Source organism: Acyrthosiphon pisum, chromosome X, assembly GCF_005508785.2.
Source record: "Acyrthosiphon pisum isolate AL4f chromosome X, pea_aphid_22Mar2018_4r6ur, whole genome shotgun sequence".
NCBI classification, from domain to species: domain Eukaryota; kingdom Metazoa; phylum Arthropoda; class Insecta; order Hemiptera; family Aphididae; genus Acyrthosiphon; species Acyrthosiphon pisum.
In genome coordinates this window covers 83,217,728-83,243,902 of record NC_042493.1, presented here as the reverse complement: position 1 = coordinate 83,243,902, position 26,175 = coordinate 83,217,728, and the positions used below count along the sequence as shown (strand labels likewise).

Genomic DNA, 26,175 nt, shown 5'->3' with positions numbered 1-26,175 from the left:
CTATATTAATCCATCGGTCGTGCCCTTAATCCATTTCACACATATTATATTATATATATTTATACGCACTTGAAACAAATTAGTTTTGCATTTTGAAACTCATGATTTTAAATCGTCGTGGCAGTACCTGAACATTATGAATAGTCTAAGGTATTCGGATTTAGACATGCGTCAGTCTAATGTCAAATTATGGTTTATGCAATGATCGGTTATTCCGTTGTGAATACTATTCTATGATTCATATCTTATGCTACTCTGATTGAATATTTGAAACTGTATTCGTATCACAGCAATGTATGAACAATTTACAATTATTCGTGTAAGCTAATAAAGCAAAACATTATAGTGAAGTATTGCGTTTGGAATTCCGAAAACGAACGAATTACGAACAACACACGACTGCATTTTAAATATATGTCCATTTTTTATCTTGCTTCAGTTGGCTGTGTCACTGTACTAGTTGTGTCAGGTGCTGTTTTCTTTTTATGAACTAGAATATATTAGTTTGTTATTTAGTTCAATGTTTTGTGAATCCATTGGAATGTTCAATTATTCACATATCTACAGTACCTACATCATGCATGAATTATAATCGAGAATTCACATCTAGTAATATAATATAGTACAGGTATGAAATCGTAATATTCAATATTATAATAATGACCATACCAATACTTTACAAACAATATATAACATTTATAATATTTTGACAAATATTAAGCACTCGGTTTGCATGCAGTTTGATTTTTCAATTTTAAAGAATGTTGTGTTTGGCGCTATTATTAATTTAAGGATATTGAAATTTTACATACAAATAAGTAGTGCTGTATGATAATAATTATTTTTTGAAAACTAGAAGAAAGTTTTCAGAAAATTGTTTTCAGCTACTGAGGAAAGTATCATTATTATAAAGCAAAAAAAAAACGCCTACCTTACACAACACACAGCCTCATGAATCCTCACCATAATAATAAAAAAATGATTAGAATAGGTATGATATATAATATATATTTATATATATGCATAATGCATATATAATAATAATATATCTTTTTAACGAACAGATTCATACTAGGTATTGTTTATCATCATTTTTAGTAGGTATTGCTTGTTTGACCCAGTTTTATTTCGATAAAGGTATTTTGAATATTTAGTTGAACACGGAAATATAACACATACAAATTAATATATTCAATACAATATAATATTATTCACGTTTCACCTTGAAACTCTTATTCATTTAATCCTGTCAGTATAACTACAGTTGTTTAATTGAGATTCGATATTTACACTTCGAAAAAGCCAAATTTGGCTATATGATTTTAATGGTTAATTCATTCCAATGCAATTTATTCCGTTTTTCATTAACGAAAACTGAAATACATTTTCGTAAACGATATGAGAGGTATTCATAAATGACGTTTGGATAATATTGCCATTGACTCAAATCAACATGACTTTGACATGATAACATGCATAATTTTATTTTATCTTATTAAAAATTACAACTGTCATTATAGGACTACCCATTTCTGATAACTGTATCACATTAGTAAAACATTTTTAACAATTTTATAGCCACGACATTTTTTATAAAAAAAAGTACAGCTCTGGTTAATTGGAAGACTTTGTTTTGGGCTATTTAAATTTTGATCAAATTCTACTTGTTTAGTGGTACCCAACATTTGAATTCCATATGTCCAGATAATCTCAAAAAGGAGTTTGTTAAGATATTTTAATTTCGTAAGAAGGGTTAGTTTAGATTTTGAGTGGAGAAATTGTCTAAGAAAGTGCAGGCTATAATTTAATTAAATTGTTGTGCAATACATATCTAATATAGTGAGCCAATGTTATTTTTTTGTCAAAGTATATATAGGTACTCAATGATGTTTTTGTGTGCTTGAAATGGGTAGGTAAAATAATGTTATTTTAATATTATTCGTGATAGTAATGTGGTATTATTTATTTACATTAATTTTTACTTTTCACTTTTGGTACCACGACTCTTGATTGTGTAAGCGAGATTGAGGATAATTTTAAGCCGTCACTATTCAGTGTCAAAATCTTCAGACTAATCACAAACGCCTCGTTTTATCTATCAAATCAAACCTTTCACTTAGCTTAACAATTAAAAATAATTGAAGAAACGTGGCTGCACACATTACTATAAGTCTTTAAATGGCCAACCAAAACATCCTCGGAAAAAAATATATATCTTAATCAAATTCTGACTAAAATAAAGTAAAACTATATGATAAAATATAATTTTTTCTTAAATAATATATTATTTATTTGTCTAAAAAGTAATGGAAATACAACAATCGTAAAATTAAAAGTACCTACTAATTATTTTTTTTTTATGTACAGTAAAATTTAAATTTAAAATGAAAAAATGTTAAAGAAAAATATATTATGTTTAATCAAGGAAAATTGTTACCCCACGCCAAGGAATAGGTATACCCACGCAACTTACTGAAGGTTAAATGAATATAAGATTAATAAATGGATTGCCGTAAATAAAAATAGGCTCCCTGGTTTGAATTTTGACTTTTATTCTAAAAGTCGTTATTTATAAGCTAAGAAAAGAAAATAATAACATAAGCTCAACAACAGAAAACAAAAACAATAGAATTGTTTTCAAAATTGTACAATACCCTTGTATGTTATAAAAACAGTTTAGTTCAAGTTATAATCCTGAACAAAATAGGATAGGCACTTAACTCTACATGTAAACGTAGAAAAATGTTTATATAATATTATTATAATCATGACTACCGTATCTACCTATAGCACATAACAACAGCGGGCAACATTATTAGCAGGTACCAAATAGTTATACTCCTGAAAAACAAATTAAACCATTTGTACACACTTGTATGAGCAGATAAAATCAAAAAAAATACATACTCTTAACGTATCTAGATGACCTATGATAACTTTCTGAATTAAAAATTAAATAAACAATTTAAAAATAGATTATTATGACCTAATTATTACACTATAATATGCCCAATACATATTTATTCTAAATAACTGTCTTGAGAACTGGGAATCATATCATGTTGTGATTCTATTACATTTTATTTAGGTGCCTAATATGCACGACCCGCTCGATTATACTTAACATACCTAAATAATGTCTAAATTACATAGTCTTTGTGATAATTTGTCAGCCACATTAAAATATTAACAACGCTTAAATGTATGCATTTCACTGTATCCAATAACACGAATAACCTTAGTACCTACCTATAAGAGTGCCTATAACTGAAATTATAACAAAAAATCTATACTTATTCTATAATCTGAAACTTATTTTATTTATATTATGCATTAAATCTTGATACGGCACAAAGCGCGAGTACTTATACAGAACAACTAAAAAGGCCGTTCTCACGGCCAACAGATTGATAGCAATAGACGACCCGCTTGCCTACACTACTATCTTACGGTAATTAGCCAAGTGAAAATAACACGGTCAATCCCAATCGATCCAGCAATCGATGTCATGTTCACTCGGTCAATAATTATTGCAATACAACAACCAATCAGAAGTACGCCTGGGTCGGTCGATGCGTATAAATACGGGTGCGTTCGACCGACCAGCATCGAATCTTTCTCCAAACTTCCAAACGTCAACATTTTTACACAAACTAAATGTTGCCGATATTGGATTAAAGGAGAACATTACTAACCATTGACGAAGAGCACTAGCCGACAGCGGAGATTACCAGCCAACCACTGAAGACTACCATAACAACCGGACCGTACGACGACGGGCACAGGTTTCGAGACGACGATGCCGGAAACCTACAAATATCCACGGACTCGGAGTGACGCGTGCGGACGACTGCGGCCGACCACATCCAGTGTCAAGGAGACGGTGAAACCTGCGAAAGACAACCGTTCGGATAGGCTGACCAGTCATAGCTCCACGGAAGACGTGGGAGAACCAAAAAATAGTCCTTTTCAGGACTACCATAGTCTGACCTCCCCCCGAGCGCGCCTGCTTAGGCCACGCTTTTCCGTGCGGATCCACGAGCCGACGCCATTTGTTTGAGCGGGCCGGACGGGACCATTCGTACCTACTCCAAACTTGTATATCAATTATAAAAATCATTTCTCCAATATGTCAAAGTGATCTCGAACCTATCACCCATTCAACACGGGATAAGGAATCGCTTTCCCAAATATACTGTACTTCATATATGAAACATAAAAATAAACATATGCGATTACCACAATAACTAAACGGGATTAAAATTTATCACGTGGCGGAGATTCATCAACGGCGGCTCCGTTACAATTGGCGCCCAACGTGGGGCTCGAACCCACGACCCCGAGATTAAGAGTCTCGTGCTCTACCGACTGAGCTAGCGTGGCTTTCTTTATTTTTTGTATATTTTTGATATTTATTGAATTCCAAATATTATATGCGTGTACCATATTTTTTTGTTTAAATATTGTATTTTACAGCTTTCATTTTTAGAATTTTACTTCATTAAAATGTTTACGTCTCGTTTTATCTTAATACGGATTATGCAAGGAAAACAATACATTTGTTCCACTTCATCCATTATCGACTGGGTTACTCACTGTCCACTGATAACAATTTCTCGAATTTTTGGTGTAGCTCATTAACTTCATTAAAAATACTTTACGTTGATGATAATAGTCTACAATTTGCATTGTTTGTATTCTCAATTTAAGGAAAATTTAAATCTTAATCTTTTTTTATTTAATGAATGTTTCGTTGTCACAGTGTTGTAACTTCTTTAACATTTAATTTTCTGGAGTTTAGTTGTACACCAGAAACTTAACCAACGTGAAACATATAAAATAAAATGTAATACAATATATAGTTACAATAATGTACTTACATAATAATATCTATATAAATGTTTAAGTTTAACTTATTATGTTTCCGTTTTTCAAAAACGTTTTCAAAATTATATTCAATTAAATTTTATCATACATAATATACCTACCTACTTATTGATATAAGGTTAATTATAGTTAGGTATGTTTTTTATTTACTCATGAAATACTTTTCGGTTGAATTGTAAAGAGACAAGTGATATGAGTGTGTGATTAAAAGTTGTCCTTTACCTACGCCAAATATTGTATTAAAATAAAATGACTTTTTTAAAAACTCTAACACTTTTATTATGTAGAACAAAGGAAAAAATAATGTCACCCTTTCTATAAGAATTATTTTTAAGATGAAAAATAATGACCTCTTTCAAATGTAGTAGGTATATGAAGTATTATTCTAAGGAACCTCAACCACAGCCATTTCAAACTTAATTATGTATACTATTTAACCGTTGTTTTTATTTTTCAAATAAAAACTACTTATAAGTGCATATTATTATGTTTAAGAAATTTTTAAATGTGAAAAAAATTATTGTTTTAAGTACAAATTTTAATATTGCAATAATTTAAAGGTTTTACTATTTTTATATAAATTTATATTATGCAGACTAGGAATTTTAAAAGAAAAAACCAAATCTATAAAACTATTTCACGAATCACTAAGCCAACTAAGAAAATAACTACCTAATCTTATAGGTATCTTAAAACAATAAACTGTCAACATCAATGATTGAACTCAATAACCACTCAATAACTGTAATCGTATTAAGCTCATTAGCCATCGCCACCTCAAAAACTGTGTAAAGTATTAACTGTGTATTAAACTCTATTACATTACCTATTTTGCATTTTTAACAATATTTCTTGGGACATAAATTCTACTAAACACTCTGAATTTTTATGAAATAACGTACAATAATTTATAAATATGACATTTAAAAAAAAAAGTAGATCGTGATTCTTTCTAGGATTCAAAAATATATTTTACAACAATTATCGTTTGATAATGTTCTTATAATAATTAATTCGCTATTTTGTTTAGATTATACAAGTAATTCAATATGTTGTATTTTATTCCGGCCTTTAGTTGGATGGCGATACACTGGGCTCTATTTCAAAATCCATTTCTATATTGAACATCATCCGTCTATTATGTTAAATTTCTAAGAAAAATGATTCTATTGATATGCGTACATAATATATTTTATTAAACGCCGTCCCGTCAAAATATTGAGATTATTCTGCGTTGCTGAAGACCTTTTCAAATGGAGAAAAAACTAAACCAAATACGTACCGGACATTCACAATTTTTCTAGAGATTTATACTGATGTATAATAATATATACTCAGTGCCTAGAATTCTTAGCCATGCAAATCGATTCTAGATAAACCTTGTACAGTTCAGTTAATGTAAGCCGAATATGTTTATAGAGTGCTATATTATTAATGCTGTCAACCATCAGAACTATTCACTATATCCATTACAACTAGTGAGATATATAGTTTTATTTTTACACTGTATATAATAGTCTTCACTCCTTTTTACATTACACATTTAAATTTAGAAATATCTCGCTATAAACTCTATTATACCCGTAAAACAGTTTATGCGCTTTTTTAATGCAAATAATCTTAACATGTTTATAATATTAAACATTATACAATTAAGATGTATGTTAATTACTAAATAAAATAAGATTCACCACATTACATTTAAAGGAAAACGTATTAAAGAAATAATAAATTAAATCAGGACAGTATTTGGTTCAAGACTTTAAAAAAATAATTAAAATATTACATTATTTTAAGTTTCTTGACAGATAATAATACATAGATTTTAGTTGTGTGCTTTATCCTATTTTAATTAACAAGAACTAGATTTTTTATACAAATCATTATTATAATTTATAATCATTAAAAAAAAAGAGAAGATACTTTGACTATTTTGAACATTACTAAAGCATAATACTATTATTGTTTATTCTCTATAGACTCATTACATTTTATTATAAACACCGACAAATTACTAACCAATTAAAAATGTAAATTTTTCTAGGGATACCGAATTTTTAAATTTCCTTTTTTTAAAAAGTTAATTTATTCATATTCAAAGAAATTGTTGAAATAGAAAAAATCAAGTAAATATCATATAAATGAATTTAATTGTTTGAAAAGTGAAGGGTATAAAGTATCGAAAGAAAATCAAAGAGTATATTTAGGACTTATGTCAATGTTGTTTGGTAAATACAAAATAAAATAAAATCTATTGATTGTAAGCTAAATTTACTGTACAATAAAATTGTATTTGTATTTTATGATTGTAAATATCTACTCGTCGAATAGCATTACAGACTAAGTACGTTGTTTGTACTTTGTACCAATTTGGCACTATATATGACGTCTTCTGCTAGACTGTAAACTCTGAGCCTAGATCAAAATAGTTAAATATTTAAGAATCTGATAAGTATTAATTAGTGAAACATTTTAAAATTGTATGTTGATGGAACTTTGATCTCGTACATAAGTACTCTATATAAAACCACTCAAATCTACCTTAATAGTTTCTATTAACATTGCAAATCTATCAAATCTGTCACGAAATAATCGTGCGTATAAAAAAAACATAATCTGTCATTAAACGATACTAACTCGTATGGCTCCACCAAAACAAAAAAATGATTAACAATATAATTCATTCAGTAATTAATACCTACTAACTACCAAGGAAATATATAATATATTACATCTAACATACCTATTATTATTCTCTAGAAGATTATCATGTACTCTCTTATTCGATCATGAATCTGGGTTCCGGGAAACTGGGAATACGGCGATAATCCCTCACTAAATATAACGAACATAATCTACTCAACGTACTTAAAGCTCAAATTTATAAATAGTTTTACTGATTGTAAAATTAATTTAACACACATTTACTCTAACATTTGTATAATAATATGCATTACGGATATAATGACCTACAATGTCAAAAGTTTTAAATTTTAATCCTTCAAAACAAAAAAGAATACAAAAACGTTGCATAAAAACAATACAGCTCAGTAAATTTGTTGTTTCATTTTTAGAAAACTTTTTCAAGAGTGTAAATAAATGAAACATTTTCATGTGACTCATATGACTTAACTGTAATAAAATACAAAAATGTACAGAATTTAATGGATTTGTAACAACATTTTTTGAATTAAAAATATCATAATTTTATTTGAATTGTTCCATGTCAATATGCATTTCCGAAGACACTCCCATTTTTAAAGTAATTCGATACAATACATCTCAATCTCACACTTAAAAAATCAATTTTCTTTAATTAAACATGTTTTTTTAACACATTAACCTACAGTCTATAAAACCGTTACAAGTTTAAAAATAACTAGGTAATTCAATTAATAAATGTATTAATATTGGATAATGGATAGGTATTAAGAACAACTATTTAAAAAATAAAAATTATAGAATACAATCTAAATATAAAAACAATAAAGTGGAAGCTAAAGATATAAAACAAAAATTAACACTTTATTTATGATATAAATATTTGTGATCATAAGCATTTGAAGTTTCAATTGAATATATATTGTATATTATTATATATTAAGTGTATTATTCAAATATATTATTGTGTACTGTCACTTCTTAAACATAGTTTAATTTATAATAAATTCTTAAATGCCAAAAAAAAGTAATAATCATATTTATGTTTGATATACTTATTTAATATGCATTATGTATAGTGTATTTAATGTACCTATAGGATACAAATAAATTGATAATATTACTAAAACAATAATAAGGACCACACATAATAAAAATTCTTTCCATCATGGTTCCATACAGACCACTAAGATGGGGCTAAAAAAACTGATAAGAGTGGCTCATTCTCACTCGACGTATGTATTGTATCCAAATACTATAATAAATTTGGGATTCCTTAAATGAAATAAAAAAACTATTTTGAATTAGGTTTGATATTATCCAAATATGTAACTGTCAGTTATAAAACAAATTTTAATATTATTTTGCTTAGGTATTTTAAAATGTTTAGTTTTATTTTGTTTAAATTCAAACATAAATAATAGTATGAATGTTGCTATGAATTTTTTATGTTTGACAAAATGTTATTGGCCTAGACGTGGCACTTTCGCCACACACATTACTATATCGCTACACGTCACGTAGAAATAGAAGGTTTTTTCTACAAAAAGACATAACCTACCAAAATTAAAAGTTTTACGATATACTTTACGATATATAAATACGATAAAAAAAATATCGTTACAATTTAATAAAATAATTTATCCAGTATTCGCAAAGTTAACGGCACATTCCGTTCAACTTCCTCATAACGACTTCAACATGATATATATATATATATATATATATATATATGGTTATACGTCTAGACGTTAAAACTTATTTATAAGCTGCCAGATTCCTTCTAGACATATATTCATATACCGCCAATTTCAATTTCCAAATCGAGAAAACGCAATACAAATTTGTTGTCTCTAGCTCCCTTCCAAAATGAAACCGATTTTACCTACTACATAGTTTTTTATTTTTTATTCTCAAATATTATTGTGATAATCTCGACATATAAACTAGGTCCTCTCCATGATGTATAATTAAAATAAAGTTCTTACACGGAATATCCCTCAAATCCGTCCCACCCATGCACTGTCTACCAATATTACGTAAAAATGGGTTTGAAATATTAAATATATTATTTATTAAGTCATCTGTAAATCAGCTGACCTATGATTTAGTAGAAATAAACAAACCTGCACTTAACTGTAGGTACTCCTCATTTTTACTTTCAGTTGTAGTTAGGAAGGTACATTAATATAATATATCTCGATAAATTTAATTTCTCTTACATATCTGTTATCACTATTATATCGAATACAATATCTATCATCCTAATTATTTCATTCGTTATTTTATCTTCACCTCTGACTTCATATTAATTAAAATATACTTTTATTCCGTTGTATTTGATTTAGTAAATTCGTTATTGATTTTTTTTATATTTTATTTTGTTTGCCATCTCAATAGGGCAGGGATTGAATTATATTATTGTATTACATATCATCTATACACGGTGGTTAAGCTGGAGAGATAAACTGAGAATTTACTACGTATTACAAACAATTTAACAACATCTTATGAAAAATCTTTCTCAATGGTTTATTTTCCACGTACTGGAAAATTTGTCTTTGACCTAGTGACAATTTAGAATCGTGTTACGAAAGATAAAACGTTTATTGGTTCGGACAAGTTTTCCATCATTGAATATTATGCATTTCATATACGTAAAATAATATCTACTGTTTACATTGTATTTACGATGGATACATCGAAGTATCATATAATCATATAAATTAAAACAAAACATTTTAGCTGTTTTCTAATTGTTCAGTAGTTGTTGATTTATCGACTAATCCTGTCTAACAAAAACACGAGTAAATAATAACAATACGATAACTTTAAAAATATAGGTTTTCAAATTAAAATTTAACCGATATAAAATATTCAGATACCACTTTAAAGAGATTGAGTTGTAATTTTTAACGAAATAAAATTTATAAATCATAAACCGTTTTATATTATGACATAATATACATTATTCATACATAGTACTCGCGGAAAGAAGTTATGTAGGTATACAAAAAATGCAACCTATAAACAAATAAAAATATATCTGTGAGCTATTTAAGTAAATTATATCATATTAATGTACAAATTTAAAACTATAAAACTGTCACACGTCAAAACTATGAACATTTTTCGAATTATCCAAAACAATAAAACTGTTTGTATGTCATTTTATATTAAACATGGTTTACCTATAGATAATTCCTATCAATAACATATACTTTGTAACAACTAAATAGATTTACAGCAATGTTTTTGAAGCCATTTTATACATATTTAATTAAACTTATTTATTTATTAATTCTTATCTGGTTCACAATATGCGCACCAACAAATTATCCAACACTTTAAATATATGAGATTAACCGATGTCAACTTCAGACAAATTTTATTTTAGCATATCATTTTTTTATTACCAAAAAAGGTGGGCAAGTTGGTGTCACTCTGCTGTACAGTATCTTACAAGTGGATCACTGTAATGGATTGTGTTAAATTTGAATTCAATGATGTAATATCATTATACAAGAAAAACGATTCTGAGCGTTGGCCTATGATATTACCAAATGTGTGCAAGTTAATGAAAATAATTAACTCAAGTTAAGTTAAGTTAAGAAGACACAAATCGATAAGTTAAAAGTTAACAGTTAACAAATTATAAATTTAACTCGATAAGTTAAATCTTAATATAGAAAAAAATATCAACTTACCTCAGTTTAAAAAAAGTTAATCTATTTTTTTTTAATTAGTAATAGTATATAAATCACATAAAGAGTGAATGTGTCTTTCTAATTTCTAATTTACTAATTGAAAAAAACAATTTTATTGAACTTTTATCATAATGTACACTGTATACCCTTTTACTTTTACTTTACTATTATTTACTAATTCAAACTATACTCGTCTCATATTAATAATTTAACAAATATATTTTTTATATCGTATAGCAATTGAATGTCATAATACGTGAAGATGAGTACATGACCTTCATATATATTATTATAAGTTATAATAAAACATAAACACAACAATAATTGTCAATTTGTAATTTAAAATTATTAATTTTACTAAAAACATTTATAATTGCAACTCACATAATATATAATTTACAACTTAATAAAATATATTAATATACACAAAATTATGTTATCAAGAATTAGAACACAAATGTTTGTGTTTTTGTATTGGATTATTTTTATTTTATACTGATATAGTAATATTAGTAATATTTACGTATATAAACGAAAAAATTCAAAATGTTTTTAACTTGATGGATTTTTTTAAAATCAACTGAAAAAAGCTAAGTTATTTCAACTGTAAATTAAACTAGTCAAGTTAAAAAGTTAAAAAAAAATTAACTTTTCAATTTAATCTTAACTTTTTAACTAGTTAATGCCCACCTTTGGATATTTTTCATAATGATATAACATTTGAGTATGATTACTTATTCATAATATGGTATAAATAGTTTTAAAAATAATAAAATAAAATGTATTGAAAACGTAAATACTTGAAAATATTTTTATATGTTGCAAACAATTTTAAAAAAATAAACAAATTTATTATATTTGATATTGTCTTAAAAAAAATATATCTATATGTTTGTTGAAAGATCTTTGTTAGATTAATAGTGTTTAATGTAATAATAATATACATAATCAATCGTGTTTATATAATATTATAGATTACAGCGGTGGTTTCTATTATTTTCAGACAAACGAAGTTGTTTTTATTGATGGATAGAATTAAGTGCTTTAGTATTTTTATTCCTAAATAACTCGATATTTGATGTACTAAACTTTGTCAATTTCGTGAATTATTTGTCATAATATTATTATTTCCAAAACTATTTCAATTATATGAATCTCCTAATGTATTTAATGCTAGTCGATTAATTACACATTTATTAACAGACACTCAAAACGCTCCTACCACAAAGTACTCCAAATCAAAGACCGACTTAATATATTATGATAACAAGATTCTATATTCGTGTTATTAAATTCACTTAATTTACCGTATGTATACTACGAAGCATAATGAAAATATAACATTTTTTTTCAAACTTTAATTTTTAGATTATGAGCGGAGAGATGAATTTTACAATGTATATTTTTTTTTCGTGTCTGTCATAGTGTCATCAGCTTTTAGGATAGTAAAAATACTTTGGTTTTCTTCAACAGTATATTTTCTGATAGGAAAGTGAATCTAGATGGTATTTTGGGGGATTAAAAGTAAAAATGTCTAATAGTTTTCGTAGGCGCAGAGAAAAGCAAAAGAAAAATTAAGGAAAAGCGGGAATTTTTATGCAAAATTGGTTTGTATAACTGTAAAACAAATTACCGTAGATACATGCTATTTTCATTGGTTGTTTATATTAGCATTTTCTATACACGAACAAATTTCAAAAAATGTTGATTTGTTTTGAACTGTTTACGGACATTCTCAGTTTCAAATTTGTTTAGTTTTTATTTCTATGAATGTCAATATAATTTTATTTGCTGAGTAAAAAAAGCTTAAAAATGTAGGTAATACGAGGCTCCTAATATATTGTTACAATGATGTTTAAAAAATATTGAAAATTCATAATCACAATTTTTGTTTTGTAAGCATTTAAAGTTCAAATCTTGAAAACATATATATAACAATTACAAAAATGTTTGAATTATTTTAAGATAGAAATTCATTTTTATCATGCCCTTTGCATTTTGCAAAGTCATTGCATTGACAAAATGTATCAAATTTAAACTTTAAAAATTATTTTGTAGTCAAAATGTATAATATGTTCAACTTGTATGGCTAAGAATTGAAAATTTAAAACAAGGTTCCACTTAAATAGCTCATAATATATTATAAATTTCTTTATTCATAATAATATTATTAAATAAAGTATACAGAAATTTATATATTATAAGCTATTTAAGCTTTCTAACAAAAATCTTTCAACAAATATATAGATAGTTTTTTTTAAGACAATATCAAATAGGTATAATACATTTTTTTATTTTTTTTAAATTGCTTGCAACATATAAAAATATTTTTCAAGTATTTACGTTTTCAATACATTTTATTTTATTATTTTTAAAATTATTTATACCATATTATAAATAGGCAATCATACTCAAATGTTTTATTATTATGAAAAATATCCAATATTTTACTATTTTTTATTTACCCCTTTTACCTATTTAAAAATTTTTTAAGTTTGATATTTTACCTAAATTCGGTTTAGGGTGATTGTTTAATTAAATTACAGTGTAACCTTTTTGAACGTATACATATAGTCAAATAAATTTAAAACATAGTTAACACTGTACTTTTTATGAATGATTAAGAGTTATTAAGTATGTACTATTTTTGATAATTGTATGCACTATTATACATTCATCGACTGTATGAATATTTTATGACAATAAAAATAAATCGTTTGAAAGTAAATCAGCAAATGTATAATGTTATTGTACCCACATCAATATTGAGTGTTTGGATTTTATACTGTTACGGTATCTAATTCTAGTTAACATTATTGCGTTTATAATGATTATACTGGTGTCATAAATTTTAATTCAATACCATTATCACACAGTTGGAATATAATAAATTTATTACAAACTAAAATAATGGGTATATTTTAAGTCATGTTGTAGTGAGCTATACATTTGACTGATAAATATAATAATGTTACAATGATTAATTATTTAGTTGTTATACGGCGATCGTAGGTACAGTATAAATAAATAATACTACTATCTTATTGGATCTCACATAGGTACTACCTATAATGAATGTTTGAAAAGAAAACAGTGACAGATGTGGTAAGGTAGCTGGTGTTATAAATTTATTTTACGTATATCTAATGTGATTTGCATTATGATCAAGAAAAACTCTAGAAATACTTTGGAGAAGAAAATAATGCTGACTTTATAATAAAATCTAACTTGTCGTTTTTATCATTAATTAATCTGTTGGGAAGTTATTTCTTACCTACCTATTATGCTGTTTATACAACTATAATAATTCATAGTATAGTTTACAGAAAATGTCGATCCCAGAATAACATCATTGGCATTACTAATTTTGTACCTGCAGTATAGATTGGTGTTAATACAACTTATAAAATATATAATTATAAATATAATAGGCATAGGTTAGGTATTTAGTAAAGACCAGAACTTAATATCTTGCCGATAGTTTGCTACAAAACACCCTGTTTTTTATAGGATCCCGAGCATAAACAATTGTATTTCATGGACCTCATATATTTTTAAAAACCAAATGCAACTTCACAATTGCTGCAAATGGCCGTTATTAAACAGGGTTTTTTTTTATTTATGTTTAAGGCCCAGTTCTACAATCGACAGGGATGTGTCTTAAGTGTTGCCCTGGGTGAACGGCCACTCATAAAAATTGCGTGGTTATCCCTATTCCATATACGAAATTAGTTTGCGCTTAATATTTCAAAAGTACCTAAGGCCCTATTGTCGAAAGAAAATGTTTTCGCAATATATATGTATTCCAAACACATGACATCGACCATGTATTCATACACTGTCCAATTAATGTACTCAATGATAAGGTCGTCACTATACAATATTTATATATATAAAGTATAATATTCTAAAATAAAAATGTTTATTTAAAACGAAATGGAACGCAATGTCCATTAATGCATGTTAAAAAATATAAATATAAATGTATATACGTTACCTGAGGCTACTAAACTTTTTCAAATTCTTGGACAACTTCCACTAATAACGAATTGTCTTTATAAAATAAATAATGCAAGTAATTTGTTTTTTCAGTGCGATGATTTTAATACGAGACCAATTTTATTGTCAATATTGTAATAAAAATATAATATTATATCTAAACTATATGACATACGTATATAATACATATAATATGTTGCACTATCAAATAGATTCAGATGTATTGACACCATTAAATTAATTTCACAACATATTTCAACTTAAACCTTAGATATCGAAATATATCATTTCTGATAGTTTAAATCATTTAAAAAACTAATTTAGAATAGTATGAAGTTTACAGGTTATCTATATAATGTATACCGTCTACATTCGATAGTAAAAATGTACTTATATTGTTTAATCAAAAATGGTAATTTTGATATATTATGATTTGTAATAATACATGCAAAATGATATGTTTTACATGTTTTTAAGAATACCTCATGTTTTGCTTATGGAAAAACTTTATAATAATTTTTCAAACAGTATATTTTGTGTTTAATATTTACTTTTTATATTTTATTTTGTAGGTGTATGTATTTAGACGAAATATTAATACATCAGCCCATTATAATATAACTATGTACAATGTGAGCCACATTTGCAAGCAAACCCTGTTATCCTTTTTTCGTGTGTTTAATAGGTACGAGTATGTGACAAATAATAAATTTGTATCAACAATGTTTACTCATAATTATTTTTGAAAAAAAAAATACACTTCAGTGAACAGTATAACAGTTTCAAATATTATAGCATTGTTATTTTTTGTTCTCATTAATTTTACTGATAATGCCTGCAGGTATTGTTTTTCATTATATTTGGTTATTATCTATGAGTATTGTTTGATTTGATTGTGTATAATATTCTAACCACTCACCTCCCAATATGATTAATTGCGTGAACAGTCCGTAAAATTATCCATACAACTTTATTTAACAACTCCAAAAACTTTCAAACATTTGTGGAATGGATAATGATGAGCTTTTCAAAATCATATGGCCATATTCAACAAGTATTTTTATCTTTTACACGGCATTTGAAACATGTTGTCATAATCCACAAATATTAATTGTTATGGATGACTTGGAAACATAAGTTAATATCTGAAAAATTTGCAACGTTGTTGTGATGACTGGCTAGTAGATTCGTTACAAAATCCATTGACATAAATATTATTGTTATAACGTATATTATAATATATGCATGTAAACATGCTATAAGGTCAATAAATTAAGTTTCATGGCATTTTTAATTTGGTTTATGATATTAAAATATTCATCGAACGAACTATTGACCTAAATCCACATATAGTTTTCACACAACTAGTGGTATTCAATAAGATTTTTCTTATTTAATTATAGACTATCGAGAAAAAATGTAAAATAAATACTAGGTATAGGTAAAAACAAAAAAATAAATATTTTATATGAAAATCAACTGCTTTTTATCGGTTAAACTATAATTAGTATAGCCATATGCAATATCTATTTAGGTACCTATTGAAATAATATTTCATAATATAATTTCTGTATAACATATTATTATCATAATGTAACCGTGAAATGTCCTAATATTATGTACAATTAGAATTTTTTCATTAATTCAATAAATCGATTATGCGAATTCTGCATTTTGTTTATAAACTGTGAGACATTTAATTTTTCTTATTACTAACTAATTTAAATTAACCAAAATGCTAAATCATTGAAAATATAAAAAAAAAATCATAATAATATATTATATTATAAATGAATTAAAAAAACATTATGATAAGTTATATTTTTATTTTGTTACGATCAATGTGTTAGGTTATCAGTAATAATTACAATTTGAGGTAAAATATAAATTTGTAAGTGGATTCACTATACAGCGTGAACCACTAAATCAGAATGACAAGTAAGAAGTTGTATAATATTTTAAAAACACTTTTCTTTCGCGTAAATATGTAATATACATTATACATCGGTTCCAGGTTATGAGTTCTATGATTTGTATATACTATTTTTTTGAAGCCATTCTACAAAAAGCACAATAATACACCTAACTAAAAGTTTATTTTGAAATTTATAAGGTAAAAAAAGGTTCCTAGTTATGAAACTAGCATTTGCACACTTCATGAATTGAGTGTCATTTATCATCGTTGTCCAAATTGGACATTTCTTATCTTTCTTTATCATTTAAAAAAAATCAGCTACAATAAAAGCATATTTCTTTAAATGCAAAATACACCTGTGGTTTAAAAAAGTATTATATTATGTGTTCAGATATATGTTTTGTTTCTTATAGTGTTATAATGTACGTAGGTGTATTCTAATATCAAATTATCTGAAAATATAGTTTAATTAATTGATAATGACGTGTGAATGTGTGATGGTAAATCCAAAATAATCATAGTGTAGAAAATTCTAACTAATATTTCAGATTTTAAAATAATAATAAAACATGTTATATTATCTTTTATTATAACCTATAAATATAGAAATAATATATTTTAATTGTTATCAAAAGTTTGTTGTTACCTACTCATAAAAAAAATTTGATAAAAATAAAAAATGACATATTCGTGTATGCCGGATGGTACTTACTAAATTCGATTTACGATATTTGAAAGTGTCACATAAAGCTTTTGGAGAACTCCTGCCATTCACAGTTCCGATAAAAACTTTTTTTTAAACATAATTTTAAAATCATCTCCTTTACCAAATGATTTGTCAATCATCTTCATTTGTATTGTTTTAACATATTTAAATATTATATGGTGGGGGGCTTTAAATACTCTTCGTTCTAGTCATCGATCTTAAAAAAAAAAATAATATGATATATTTATTATTTATTGTTTATTAATGGGGGGAGCCCTTTATACAACAGTTTCACAATATATATTTTACAATAAATAGAACTATAATATTATTTTTTATTAACTGAATTATAAAGTAGGTGCGTACATGTTTTGCATAAATACTGTCAATTGGGGGGGGAGTCAACATACCCACTCCCCTAGCTTCGCCACTGCATATTATGTCTATTTTATTCATAGTTTAAATGGATACTTAAGCCCCTAATACTTACACCTATGATAATTGATAAAAAATTAGTACCAATATTTGTATTGCAACTATAAGTAATTTGCACGTAGGTAGCTAAATTACTCATGCATATGGTCATAACGGTTTGTAGTCACTAAATTTATTCACAGATAATTTGACATTATTACATTTACATTATTGGCTATTATTATTAACAAAAAAAAAAATTATTCGGCTAGAATCGTACAGAATATAATATAAATTGTTACTTAAACTGTAGAAAACATAGCTTTTAAAATTTTATTTATAATATACGATTTATCAAGAACATTGGGTAGAATTAATATTGTTTTAAAATTTTAAATATTATGACATTATGAAAATCAAATAAATAATTTATGAAATGATTTTAATTTTTGACATGATTAAAATTAATAACTAGACGTTAAAATACAACATCCTATAATATTATTACGATTAATTAATCGGTATTATGATAATTTTTCCATATTTCTTATTTTAAGAACAGTGAAAACATATTTTTATAATATGATTTTAAAATGACCTAAAAGGTGGCATGTGGAAATAGCGAGCTTAATACCTATGAATAAATGTTGATAAACCATAAATAGGACTTAAACACATATTTCAATTAAAAATCATTTTACTACGATAATATTATATAAAATTATGCGAAATAACTAGTATAGTAGGTAGGTAATCATGAAAATATTATATGTGCAATATTTTATAGTTTATACCTCTCCGCAGAAGTGAAAATAAATGGAACAAAAAAAACTATTCAAACGAAATAGTACCTATACATAACTTACAATGCAACATCAACGTTTTTCTAGAGCTAAGCTAAAATTCAAACGTCACTCACTGAAACAAAAGGAAAAGGGTATGCATAGGATATTCGCAGGATAAACGAGTACGTGTTTATTCATTAAACAACAGGACTAACAGCTAACGAGTGTCCGTCTCGTTTAGTTTGAAAGTTTTTTTTTTTTTATATATATATCTCCTTTCACCCTTATTTCAGTTATTTCAAGAAATAATTTGTTATCTTCGTTTTCGGTGCAAGTTTAACAGACCTGACAGGTTAAAATAGGATGAGAAAACCGTGAGAGACACAAGCCTAATACAAATCAAGCTGTATAAGTGTATACTGTATACGCATATTATTATATACTTACGATTACTTACAACATTGTACACCTATAGTTACATATACTTATACTTGTATTGTATATTTTATATAATATAAGGTATATAATATAATGATGTATGAACATATGTATTTTTTTTCAAAAACTTTGAAGAATGTCTTTGAAAAATTTAAGTTTCATGTGTTGTCAGTTGTATAACTACGTAATTAATTACAGCAAGAACAATTTCAATAACTAAAATACTAACATTTTGCAACAACTGATGTTAAAATGTAATTATTATAAATAATTATAATTTAGATAAACTTGAAAACCATATAATAGATTAACTTGATCTAGGTACCTATAGCCAAATATACTTATCAATGTTTGACTATTTTCAATGATTAATGAGTTCGCTTGACCTGTGCATTAAATGTCCACTGGCCTATATTATTTGAAAGCAAAAACTACTGTTTAAAGGATTATATTATGTACAAGATTATTCATTTTTAATGCTAAGTGTTTTGCAAATTTAAAATGCCAAGCAATCTAATTTAAATTGAATAACTGAATTAAATATTCTTATCGTAATCAATATGTATGAACTTTTATAAACAAACTTTTTGCGTATGGGGGTATATGATTCATTAAATATTGTTAGCTTAACTCTTTTAATAAATTAAATAAATATATAAACAGTAGTAAAAGATTTTGCTTTATTTCAATTCCAATACTACTAAGTTAACATTTGAAAGTTATTTAAGATGCAATTAAAACATCTTCATTTCTATTTTACTAATGTAAATTTAAGTAGGTGGATGTTATTTTATTCTTGGAACAGTAAATTTATCAAATTGTTCGGTGAATATTTTAAACATTAGATTCGTTCTACTTTTAGATTCTGAGTGGAACGATGAATGTATTGATTTTACAATGATGTATGTTTTTTCTTTGTGTCTGTCATCACGGTTTGGGGCAGAAAAACTGCTTCGATTTTCATCAACAGTATCTTCTTCGATGGGAATGTGAATCTAGTTGGATGCGTTTGGGAGGTCAAATTTTAAAATTCTCAGTAGTTTTCAAAAGCGACTGGAACAACAACATAAAAATTAAGGAAAAACGGGAATGTTTACGCAAAATCGGTTTTCCACAAAATCGATTTTGGTTTTTAGTGTAACTCTAAAACAAATGTCCGTATACTCATGAAATTTTCACTGGTTGTTTATATTTGCATTTTGTATACACTATAAAATTTTCAAAATATTTTGATTTGTTTTGAACTGATTAAGAACATTTTCAGTTTCCAATGTTATTAGTCTTTTTTCAATGAATGTCAATACAACTTTATTTGTTGGGTAGAAAAGCTTGAAAATTGAATACAAGGCTCTTACTATATTGTTACAATGACATTTGAAAAATATTAAAAATCCTTAGTCGCAGTTTTTTTTATAAGGATTTAAAGTTCAAATTTCGACAAAATGTATACAATTTAAAATTTAATAATTATTTTGTAGTTAAACATTTATAAAATGTTCAACTTTTATAGCTAAGGATTGAAAATTTAAAACAAGGTTCCACGTTAATAGGTTATGTATAAATTACTTTATTTACAATTATATCATCAAATATACTTAGTAATATCGTAAACTCACTGACCGTATCGTTTTTCTTATACAATGATATTGTATCATTGAATTTAAATTTAACACTATCCATTACAGTGACCCACTTGTAACCTACTGTACAGCAGAGCGACATCCACTTACCCATTTTTTTTTAATTGTGTTATTATTTTATATTATTATTATTTATTTTTTTAAGATATTATTCTAATATAACAAGCTTAACTTAACTTCTTTACTTTTGAATAATGTGCTCAAATCCATACTATTTTTCTTTTGTTTATGTTTTTATTACTTACACAAAACTGTCAATATTGTCAAAGTCTACTTAAGCATATGTGAAGATTAAATAAATCATAACTTTTAATAAAATAAATAAAAAAAATAACAATAGATACAAACAAAAGCAAATACAGACTAAACATTGAAAATTGACAAAAATGATTTTTATTTTTTTCCATTTACAAAGTAAATAGTAAAATATATATTATAGGTGTAATGTATTTATATTGCTACGTGAAGATTTTTGATTTTGGCTGTATTTTTTTTCAACTAACAAGATTTAAGTACCTATCGAGTACCTAAACAGTGTGCAGATACATAATGTTTGAGGCTTATAATTAAAAAATGTTATGCAATATGAATTTGATTAAATTTGGAAAAAAAATCATTTAAATTTTTATACTACTTTATGGTTTAAACATGAAAACTAATACCTACCTACATAATAATATAATATGATACACTGACACGACTCCACATACTTGTCAATTGTGTTTTTGTGATGCAAACATATCACATACGTTATATGTACCTATTATAATGGAAACGTATTTACAGTCCAAACAATTTTTAATGCATAGACTGGTTGAGAAAAGTGACAAGAAGACGGATGCTCGTGCGCTGTTCGAATAATAAATTCGGGCAGGTGGTTGTTCAATATTATATAATTCTATACCGTGATAAATATAATAAACAAAACGAACAAGTGTTCGGTTTTTTTTTTTTTACATGACGTAATACAAATCCTAATACTTTAGGATTACGGGGAATTGGGATGACTACATAATTTTTTACAAATGGATAAGCTAGAGTTGGAGATTAGTCGATTGTAGAAGTGTTTGTAAAACAGTTTAGCTGTTAACTAGTCAGTTTTTAATTTAGGATTGGAATGATTAAAATTGTATGGTTAAAGGCGTAAGGATGGGCATAATAATTAATTTTATTAGTGCCAATATTTTAGAAAGTTTGAATTTTTTTAAGTTGGATTTTTTAACGTTTCCTTGCAGTTGAAGTCCCATACATCAGAAGGGTTATTTGAGATTTTGTAAATTAAAAATTTAGTGTTGATGTGTGTGTGTGTGATGTGTATTTATTATTAATGATAAATGTTTTGGTAGTCGAGAATTCAAATTAAGTCTTTTAGACTTTAAGCGAAGGGCCCACGTTAGTCCAAGATATGTAATGTTAGCTTAGATATTTGACTGCGGATGAGATAGGAATTCGGGTAGGTACTATAGATGTTTAAGCTAGTATATTGACTGAAAGTAAATGTAGTATAATATATAGATTTAGATAGGTTTATATTGAACCATCGTTTAATATGTGTACCAATATTCCAGGAGGGTCAATTAAATTAAGCTGTTTCCGGATCAGAATTGATGGATATATCATGGCCTTTTTGTCCGAGTAATCAGTGCTTGGAGTGTTGAGTTAAAAGTGGCATAATTAATATTATACAGACGAATGTGTGCCACCATCGAGAACGACGGTTGACCTATTGACTTAACTTGGGGATGCACCGATAAACCTAATTTAGAAATGTCGATTTTAACTAAGACATTTTAGAATTAGGAAATAAACACGATACAAGAATGTTTTTAATTTACAGAACAAGTCATTGCACTAGAATCTATCAAATTCTTACGGAACATCGAAGAAATCACTTGTACAATATAATTTTTAATGAGTGAATACGACATGGAGTCTACAACTCACCGTTTTTTACTACGTTTTAATAGCTTATCGGATAATCACCAGAATAAAGTTGTAATTTTTAAGGATCGAATTGAGTTGATTTTGATAGGCAGAATAGATGACTAAATTTCAGCACCACAATGAACTCAACCAATAAGGAGTTGCCCTGTATGTTTTCGTGCGACAGTACTCTCGAAAATTAATTTATGCACTAATATTGCTTTGTGTTTGTGAGGTTCTCCAATTTAAATTTTTGTGTAAACCGTATTTAAGAAAATGAATATATATATATATGTATATATACCATTATAGTTTGATTGATGGCTACAAGTCAACGAATAGGAGTGGGAATGGAACTTGGTGATTTTTGTGAAGGACATAATATGTGGTACATCTGACTTCTAATAGTCAACCGTAGATATACTAAAAATATTAGTGTGACAGAAATCTTGATCTATTGTATTTTAACTAAGGATTTAAATAGTATATTGTGTGGCAAGGACGGGAAGTGAGCCACACATACTATTTTTTGTCACGCCCCTGCGTTCATGGAAAAGGTTATGCAGGGATCTATGCAACAGTTATAGAATATTCTACAAAATATGTTTAAATGTTAATGCGTAATGCAAGGAGGTTATACTATAAATTTAAGATGTAACCAAAAGTTTATATTTTGGAAGGACCGTGGTAGGTATACATTTTAGTTTCTGGTTGTGCAGGGGATACGCGCCCGGCGGCCGGCACTTTTGGGGATTTCTTCTTTTCCGCCCGGCACTTTTGGGGATTTCCTCTTTTCCGCCCGCTGGACGGAAAAAGGTTGCTTTCGAACGCTTCAACCGTGGTCGAAAACCAAACTTTCGGTGCAAGCGTGACAAAAAATAATTTGTAAATCAAATCTTTATTTATGCTTATATATTTTATTTATAATCATTTGTACAAAATAATTTTCATAAATCTTAAAGCTTGCTAGTAGAATAGGAAATATATGAAGATATAAATGACCTTAACGGTGTTCTTGGTTAAAATGTATAATTTAATATATGTATCGTTGAGTAAACAAGTTTATTATAAGTATAATAGATAAAAATATACATAATTGTATATTGTATCCATTTAATATAACGCATATGTTTTGTGTTGATCTTAAATTATTATAGCAGTTAACTTACTATAACAATAAGTCAAAATTTCTTACATATTTTGTATTTTTTTTATAAAATAGAAAATTTATATCCAACATAAATAGAGTATATTTACGTTCCAATCATTATTAGTAAGTGTAAATAATATATTGTTTTGTTTATAAAGTGTTTATTATATAAGATATGTATAATAGAATCTTTTTTTTTAGGTACCAAAAATTAATTGAACATTTGCGTAATATGTATTGTGTTTACATAACAAAGAACAAAATAGCATTCATTTTAACATCTTTATTTTAGGTAGGCATTGAATTGTGACAAAGTATTCTCAGTTTATTTTTGCACTTTTAAGTTTCCAAAAGAGTTACCGATCATGGAAAAAATTACTATTTGATCGTGTTTTATAGAATCACATATGTCTCATAAATGTCAATAAAAAGTTTGAAAAATGTCAGTTATTTTCATAGTATTTTTTTTACTTGTTTAAAATTATTTATACTTTGACAGGGACGTAATTTGTTACTTTGTAAAACTTCAACAGATTAGATTATTAACCTAAGGGGCTTATAAAAAAAAGTAATTCTTTGAAGGGGATGTGCTCGATAATATCTTTACATAATTATTCCTAGAACTTTCATAATTTATTGTAAATTACAATAGAGTTTCAATAATTAAAATTTTTTAATATTGTATTTTTTACGACAAATTACATACAGAGTACCAAATATACATATCATTATAATCGTAATTAAATTTCCAGATAAAAACGTTATTTTATGTAATTTTAGATTTTGAGCGGATGTTTATTTATTTATTTTTTTTATCTTGTATACAGAATTTCTAACAGAAGGAGTGCTTCGATTTCAACATAGTATATAGCAGCGGTTCTCAGTTAGTGTGAAGCCACGGACCCCTAGCTATAACTTAAATTGGTCCACGGACCCCTTTTTTGTAAATACTTACTTTTCAATTTTATTTTATTATGAAAATGAGAAATAAATTTATACGATTTATTTTCAATATGATTTAATTTTTAATTTTATAAACATTTTCGTAATATAATAGAAACAAATTTTGTCAAAAACAAAAAATATATATTTATAAAAAAAATTATTTGATTAAACACCTTCAAACTTTATGAGACGAGTGAAATCTTTCTTTTTTGTTCATAATTTCGTCTAAGCCCGGCTGCATGCTTGATATTTTAACTCTTAAATCAGCGTCAATATTAAGCCTATTACAATATTTGTTTTTCATGTAACAGTAGGTAGAAAAAGCTTGTTCACATCTATATGTTGTGCAAAAGGGGATCAAATGTCTTAAAGCTTTCTCAGCCAGTTGCTTTTGATCATTTTGAACAATTAACCAAAAATCAATTAGTTTTTTATCGTCGAAAATATTTTTCATCTTTTAGTTACCAAATCAATTAATTCATCTTATTCCTGTTCAGAGAGATTTTCTATTTTTTCAATATCACAGTAAAATGGATTTCTTATCCACGTATTATTTGGGTCAGGTTGATGAAAATATTTTCTTAATATTTTGGACATGCTCAACAAGTGTTCAGATATTTCACTCTTTACCTCCTGTGATAGACATTCACACGAAGATTCCAAAAAAGATTGTAATGTCGGAAAGTTACTGAAAGAGTTCTTTTCAACACGTATTGCCCAAATTTCAAACTTTTTTATAGTTGCTTCGATTTTATCCTCAACGTGAAAAACGTCAATATAAATTCCTTGTAAACTCAAATTTAGTGTATTCAAGTATTCAAACGCATCAGCCAAGTAAGCTATCCGAAACAGCCAAGAAAAATCAGTTAACAAGCCTACAAACCTGGTTTCGAGAAGAAATACTCGAACTACGTCTCTTAGCTTAAAAAAACGCTGAAGAACTTTTCCACGTGAGAGCCATCGAATTTCAGTGTGCAAAATAAGCTGTACGTGGTCACTTCCCAT

At 26.7% G+C, this 26,175-nt stretch overlaps 1 protein-coding gene and 1 non-coding gene across 2 annotated transcripts in view; both read right to left on the bottom strand.

Moving 5' to 3' along the window:
- LOC100168206 overlaps positions 1 to 26,175 on the bottom strand; it is a 318,228-nt gene that overhangs the window by 192,692 nt on the left and 99,361 nt on the right. The gene's annotated exons all lie outside the window — the stretch shown is intronic.
- Positions 4,311 to 4,383, bottom strand: TRNAK-CUU. The gene has a single exon. It is a non-coding gene; the product is annotated as a tRNA-Lys (tRNA).